The 7,500-nt window shown below is 42.2% G+C and overlaps 1 protein-coding gene across 9 annotated transcripts in view; it reads left to right on the top strand.

Annotated features, from left to right (window-relative positions):
• The window catches only part of LOC123510776 (moesin/ezrin/radixin homolog 1-like), an 80,398-nt gene that overhangs the window by 25,359 nt on the left and 47,539 nt on the right, over positions 1-7,500 (top strand). The gene's annotated exons all lie outside the window — the stretch shown is intronic.

Raw genomic sequence — 7,500 nt, 5'->3', positions numbered from 1 at the left:
TATTTCCTATTCCAAAATTTCCTGTTGACTGTTTAGTTTTTCGTTCGTGTTTACTACTACTACTACTACTACTACTACTACTACTACTACTACTACTACTACTACTACTACTACTACTACTACTACTACTGTCTGGTATTTGAATGGTATTTATATGTAGCATACGAAATTTAATGTGTGTGTGTGTGTGTGTGTGTGTGTGTAGGTAGGTAAGTAGGTAGGTAAGTAAGTCATGTATACGTTTGGGTGATAGATCTCTGTAAACTATTGACGTGATTACTGCTTGTAAAACCCGTGTGATGTTAGTGACGGAGGAGGAGGAGGAGGAGGAGGAGGAGGAGGAGGAGGAGGAGGAGGAGGAGGAGGAGGAAGGTAGAGATAACAAATTACATCTCACACCCTTAATTCCTAATCAAAACAAACTATTCCCTGGAGAACCTTGTGTGTAAATCGTAATGAGCTCTCAGGTAGTGGTGGTGGTGGTGGTGGTGGTGGTGGTGGTAGTGGTAGTGGTAGTGGTAGTGGTTGTGGTTGGAGTGGCGGTGGTAGTGGCTTTGCTGATAAACTACTAAGGAAAAGATATTTAGTAGATAATTTGACCGACGTTTTATATTCCAAGAGAGAGAGAGAGAGAGAGAGAGAGAGAGAGAGAGAGAGAGTGTGAGTGAGAGTATTTTTTTTTTTTAAGAGTCCACGTTACTGTTCCGCTGCCTAACACTTTCTGAATCCTTTGCTCTCCGTTGTAAGAGGATCATGGCTCGGAGCTGTTGATACTGTGAGGTAAACAAGTGCCAGACAGTGCCAGCTGATGGTTTGGCACCCAGATGAGGGGGATTTGCCCTTGCATTGCCTTGTCTTGCCTCGTCTCGTCTCTTCTCATTTATTTATTTTCCGTATATATCATCGACATCTGATTTTTCTTCTCTTCCCTTATCTATCTCTCATCTCGTTCCTTCCCTTCTCTGCCCCTCCTCTCTTCGCGTCTCGTGTCTTGTCTTGTCTTGTCTTGTCTTGTCTTGTCTTGTCTTGTCTTGTCTTGTCTTGTCTTGTCTTGTCTTGTCTTGTCTTGTCTTGTCTTGTCTTGTCTTGTCTTGTCTTGTCTTGTCTTGTCTTCTCTTCTCTTCTCTTCTCTTCTCTTCTCTTCTCTTCTCTTCTCTTCTCTTCCTTCCTTTCCTTTCCTTTCCTTTCCTTTCCTTTCCTTTCCTTTCCTTTCCTTTCCTTTCCTTTCCTTTCCTTCCCTTTCCTTTCCTTTCCCATCCCTGCCCTTCCTTCTCTTGTAATCCTCTCCTTCCCTTCCCTTCCCCCGACCTTCCTTCTTCCTTACCCTTCTCTTCCCTTCCCTTCCTATTAACTCACCACCTCTGCTCCCCCACGAAGCTGGTCCGCTAGTAAATTCAGTCTGAGGAGTTGGATGCCACGTGTTTGAGTCCTGATCAGTCTATAATTGTCCTGAAGTGGGGAAAAAATGGTGCATGGCCTCGGGAAGTTGCAAATACCACATACCATCGTCTGGGGTGTTGTCTAGTAAGTTTGCTCTGGTATGGCTTGGTTTGTGTGGTATTGGTTATTGGTGTTATGATGGACACACACACACACACACACACACACACACACACACACACACACACACACACACACACACACACACACACAACGAGGCACTTGAGTTTGTAAGGAGTAGTTGAAAAAATGTCTTGAGTTGGTGAATTGAGAGAGAGAGAGAGAGAGAGAGAGAGAGAGAGAGAGAGAGAGAGAGAGAGATAAACTAATACTGTTGTGGGTGTTGAGTGTCGTAGAAGTGTGTAGGTGTGGCTTGATACAGGTGTGGTGGTGGTGGTGGGTGTCATGGTGTAGGTGTAAGTGTGGTGGTGAGGTGACAGTAGCTTGATACAGGTGTGGTGGTGGTGGTGGTGGTGGTGACAGGTGTGTTAGTGATAGGAAGATATCAGACAGGTAGTGAATAAGGTGTATTCATATCATCAAAACTTAAAAAAAAAAAAATAGGTGTTGTGTGGTGTTGTGTGGTGTTGTGTTGTGGGGAAGTGGTGTTGGATACCATTGTTGTGTTATGGTGGTGGTTGGTGGTAATAACAAGGCCAAACAGTTACGTACTCAACACCGCCCTGGCAACACTGACCTAAAAAAAAAGGTGTGTGTGTGGTGTTGTGTGGTGTTGTGTTGTGTTGTGGAGAAGTGGTGTTGGTTACCATTGTTGTGTTGTGGTGGTGGTGGTAGGTGGTAGTAACAGGGCCAAATAGTCACGTACTCAACACTGACCTCAAGCATTCCAGGTATTGAGCCTCTTAACTGACCTCCTTCCCTCGCCCCGGGTCTGCAGTGTTTGTTATCATTGGTTATCATTGGTTTCAGTGCTCCCTGCTGTTACTGTTAATATTATTTCTAATCCTGCAGTGTCTTTGTAACGCTTCTACTTCTACTGCTGTTATCTTCCTATTTTTCTCCTTTTTTTTCCTATTTTCCGCCTCCTTCCTATTTTCCTCCTCTTCTGTTTCCTCCTCCTCCTCCTCCTCCTCCTCCTCCTCCTCATCATCATCATCATCATCAATTTTTTTTTGTTTTCTCTCTTCTCTTCTCACTATTCTACTACTACTACTACTACTACTACTACTACTACTACTACTACTACTACTACTACTACTACCACCACCAACAACACCACTACTACTTCCGCGTCAGGTTCAGTACGTGATGACAGACCGTGCCATTCACTGCAACTCTCCACCAGTCGAGGCTTCCAACTGGGTCAGGAATTTTATGAAGCATCGATCCCCCCCCCCTCTCCTCACCAACCCGTCAACCTTGCATGAACCCTCTTGGTGATGACGGTGTTGATAGCGACTGCAGCTCGTTAGGAATGTGGAGGAGGTGGATGTGTATTGATCAGGGTGTGGTGGTGGTGGTGGTGGTGGAGACGTGAATAAGTCATGTATACTGTGGTGGTCAGAAGTGGGTTAGTGTGCTCATAAACACAGTGTTCTCGTTTTCTTTTGTGTTGTGGGTTTTTCCATAATGTGTTGTCTGTCTTAAGGATTGTTCGGTTATGTTTCCTTTTTTTTTTTCTTTTTAATATTTATACCATGTGGGCTTTTCACGGGAATTTATGGGGTAAAGGGGATACTTTTTAGGGTACCTCCTATCTCAAGGCCCATCCGCTAGGAAACCGTTGCCCTGAGTGAGGAAGCCCAACCTGCACTCAGACCGTGGACAGGATTCGAACCCGTGCGCTTGGAGACCCCTCGGACCCCAAAGCACGCATGGTTCCACTGTACCACGGCGGCCCCCCTCTGTCAGATTAAATGGCTTAACCCCTTCAGTACTGAGAGGCATTTTTCACCATGATTTCTGGGTATGATTAGACGATTTTATTTGTATTAAGAAGTGTCTATGGAGGTCAAAAGATTAATGGTCCGAATCTTTACTATTTTAATCCCCACATAAGTTTCTGAAGCTGTATAAAATCGTCAAATAGTAACCAGAATGAATATGGAAACACGGCATGGTGATGAAGGGATAAGAGTAAATAGGTAAATACTGCTCAAACTGATGGGGACCTTGAAAAAAATAAATAAGACAAGTGAAGGTCGCAAAACAATGGGAATGAATGAGTTAGGACAATGTTTTTAACCCCTTCAGTACCATAACTCGTTTTCATATTCATTCTGCTTACTATTTGGTGATTTTATACACCTTCAGAAAATTATGTGAGGATTAAAACAGCGAAGACTCGGGCCATTAATCATCAGACCTTCATAAACCCATCCTAATGTAAAAAATATCCTCTAATCATACCCAAAACTAAGGTAGAAATGCGTCCCCTGCACGGAAGTATTTAATTTGAGGTATTGCATGTTGCGTCCACTAACTATTGAATCTGGATCATCTGCATATTTGTAACTGAATTCATAGTTTGTATTGTGTGTGTTTGTATGAATTTTGTATTAGTGATTATGAGGGGCGCCAGAAGACTATCCTTGTATATAGTGCTGTGACGTCACCAATTAGTCAGCCTACAGTGGTTTAATCGCTGTAGTTCTGTACGAGGTTGTTTTGTTAGAGACTATAATAAATTGGCTGCATTGGCTTCAGTTTTAACCCAGAACACAAAGGAAGAACAAACTGGGCTTTTATTATCTTCTATTGCCCTTGGCCAGCACCTCTGACATGGAAAATGAAAAGAAGGAAAGTAGCAGCCATCTCAATTATACACTAAAAATTTTGGCACTTGAGATTATGTAGCTTTTTTCGGTTGTGTTTACTGTGTGTGTGTGTGTGTGTGTGTGTGTGTGTGTGTGTGTGTGTGTGTGTGTGTGTGTGTGTGTCAGTGCTTGAGGCGTGCCAGGGAACGGTGCCAAGACTTGCGTGGCGGCAGGAGGCACCACACACTGTCAGTAAGGAAGGCAACAGCACAGCCATGGCTCCAGGTCGTCTGCCTCTTAGTTTGACGCTTCACCTGCTGCTCACACCTACCTCCATTCATTCATTAGCCCCGTGACTACTACGGCTTGTAAACAGGACAGCTGCACGTTTGGAGGTTATCAAAAGACACCTGCTAACGAGAAGAATGATAAGATTTAAGTTATTACTACTTTATTTTAGTTTTGATTGTGTCTTTTCTTTCATACAAATACTCCTTCACTACATCCACTTGTTACTGCGTCAACGATTTCACATTTTTTAGCTTGCGATGATTAATTTTGCTTTCATCCATTTACTCTATCGGGTGAGAGAAACCATGAACCTAACCTAACCCAATCTCCGACCCAACCCAACCCAACACAAACTGCTCTACCTAACGTAAATAACCCACCCCAGCTTAACTCCTAAACAACCCAACTTCAAACAAACCTAACCTAACCCACAAAAAAGATAAAAATAAATAAATAAATAAAATAAAAATAAAGAGAAACAAACCCAAACGCACCCCAAAACCAGGCTTGCCCTATTCTAACCTAACTACCCAAACCTAACCTATTTATCCCTAATGACGTACACACCCACTACTTGCTCCTCCTCTATTGACCACATGCGCTACGCGAAGTCACCCCGGTTCTTTGTCAAGGTATCGCACAGGTGATAAGCCCTGAAGTGAATAGACAGCCTTATCAGATATTTGGCGTCTTATCTGAGCTTAGTGGTGGTTGTTGGGGGTTTAGCAGTAATCCTGATAGAGAACAATGTGTTTTTTTTAAGAGTTTGGATTTTCAAATATGTTTTTAAGTATTTTCTCACGAGTGTAGTATAGAAACAAAAATGTCAATCGTGGCAAGGAATACTTAAGAGAACCGGAAGAATCATGTCAATATACGGGAAAATAAGAGAAAGCAAGGCGTATTTTAAGAATTCTGAGGTACGTATCTGTTTTCATGAGTGTATTAATTTAACAAGGAATCTGTCCCATCAACAAGGAAAAAAAATGAGAATCCGAAGAATGCTGTCAGTGGTACGGGAAAATAAAAGAAAGCAAGGGGTTTTATAAGAAGTTTGAATGATGTATCTGTTTTCATGTGTAAGTTTAATAAGGAATTTGTAGCATCAATAGCAAGGAAAAAATTGAGAATCCTAATAATAATGTCAGTGGTACGGGAAAGTAATAGAGAGCAAGGCGTTTTATAAGAATTCTGAGCTATGTATCTACTTTCATAAATGTATAAGTTTGACAAGGAATCTGTACCATCAATAGCAAGGGTGAAAAAAGAAAAGAAAAAAGAGTGAATAACGATGTCAGTTGTACGGGAAATTAACTAATCCAGATAGAGAACAAGACTTAAGGATTCTGAGCTAGGTATTTGTTTTCATGAATATTATAAGTTTAACAAGGAATCTGTATCCTTAATAGCAAAGGGGAAAAAAATTGATAGCCCTAATAATGTTGTCAGTTGTACGAAAAATTAATCCAGATAGATAAGCCTTTTTTTTTTTTAGAATTTGAGTTACGTATCGGCTTTCACAAATGTAGTACAAATTGAAGAAGCAAGAGACACACAATATAATCCCAGTTATCACCTCTGTCACTGCAAAGTAATCTGGTAGAAAGCAAGGCGTTTTATGATAATTCTGAGTTACGTATCGGCTTTGATGAATACAGTATAAGTTTAACAAAAGATCTAAATCCTGAATGGCAAGAAACACTCAAGAAAGCCACAATTATCACCTCAGTGGCACGGGAAAGGAATCCTGGTCAAGAGCAAGACGTTAAGAATTCTGAGCTTGGTATCGGCACTGTCTGTGATGGAATGCCTTATCTTGCTAGAGCTCGTGGTGGTTACTGGTGTTTCATTACCTGTGGCGGCGCGATAGTAGTGGTGGTGGTGAAAGGTGCCGCTTGTGGTGGTGGTGGTGGTGGTGGTGTTTTTATCCATCCTGTTGTTATTCTTACTGTTTTTGTGTTTATTGCTGTTATTTCTGTTTTGTTAGTTGTACTACTACTACTACTACTACTACTACTACTACTACTACTACTACTACTACTACTACTACTACTACTACTACTACTACTACTAGAGCTGTTATTTTTATTTTGTTGCGGTTTATGTTGCAAGTTTTTCGAGTTGTTTCCTTCACTACTACTACTACTACTACTACTACTACTACTACTACTACTACTACTACTACTACTACTACTACTACTACTAAAGAGAGTCCGTTCCTTGGCCCTTGTGTTGTGTTGCATCGTTTGGGGGAAGGGTGATGCGGGGCAGGATGTGACAAGAGTGCTGGGCCGGGCAGGGCTTTCCGGGGCAGCTGACAAGGCGGTACTCTGTTGCGTAAGTGTTGGGGGTTACACACTCACTCACGCACCCACACACTCACTCACTCACATAATTACCCTTTTCAATAAGTCACTCACACACTCACTTGTTTAATAACTCAATAATTTACTCTCTCTCTCTCTCTCTCTCTCTCTCTCTCTCTCTCTCTCTCTCTCTCTCTCTCTCTCTCTCTCTCTCTCTCTCTCTCTCTCACACACACACACACACACACACACACACACACACACACACACACACACACACACACACACACACACACACACACACCAGTATCCGCATAGTGATAATCTCTCTTGGCCTGTGTTTGTGTGTGCGTTCGGTTGAGTGTGTGTGTGTGTGTGTGTGTGTGTGTGTGTGTGTGTGTGTGTGTGTGTGTGTGCGTGCGCGCGCGTTTTCCCAAGGGTGTGGTGTTTTGGAAAAGTTATCACCAAATGGATCTTGAAAGGAAAGTTTGGAAAGATTTCTCGTATTACAGTAGCGAGTTGGACTACGCCCCCACCACACACACACACACACACACACACACACACACACACACACACACACACACACACACACACACGCTCTTAAGATTTGCAAGGATTTTATTTATTTTGGCTTTCTGCCTCGAAAAAAAAAAGTAAATATTAAGGGAACAGATAAAGGTATATTATGATCACACACACACACACACACACACACACACACACACACACACACACACACACAC

This window comes from Portunus trituberculatus, chromosome 30, assembly GCF_017591435.1.
Source record: "Portunus trituberculatus isolate SZX2019 chromosome 30, ASM1759143v1, whole genome shotgun sequence".
In the NCBI taxonomy this organism is placed as follows: Eukaryota; Metazoa; Arthropoda; class Malacostraca; order Decapoda; family Portunidae; genus Portunus; species Portunus trituberculatus.
Note: the sequence above shows the minus strand (reverse complement) of the source record. Positions and strands in the feature narration are given on the sequence as shown.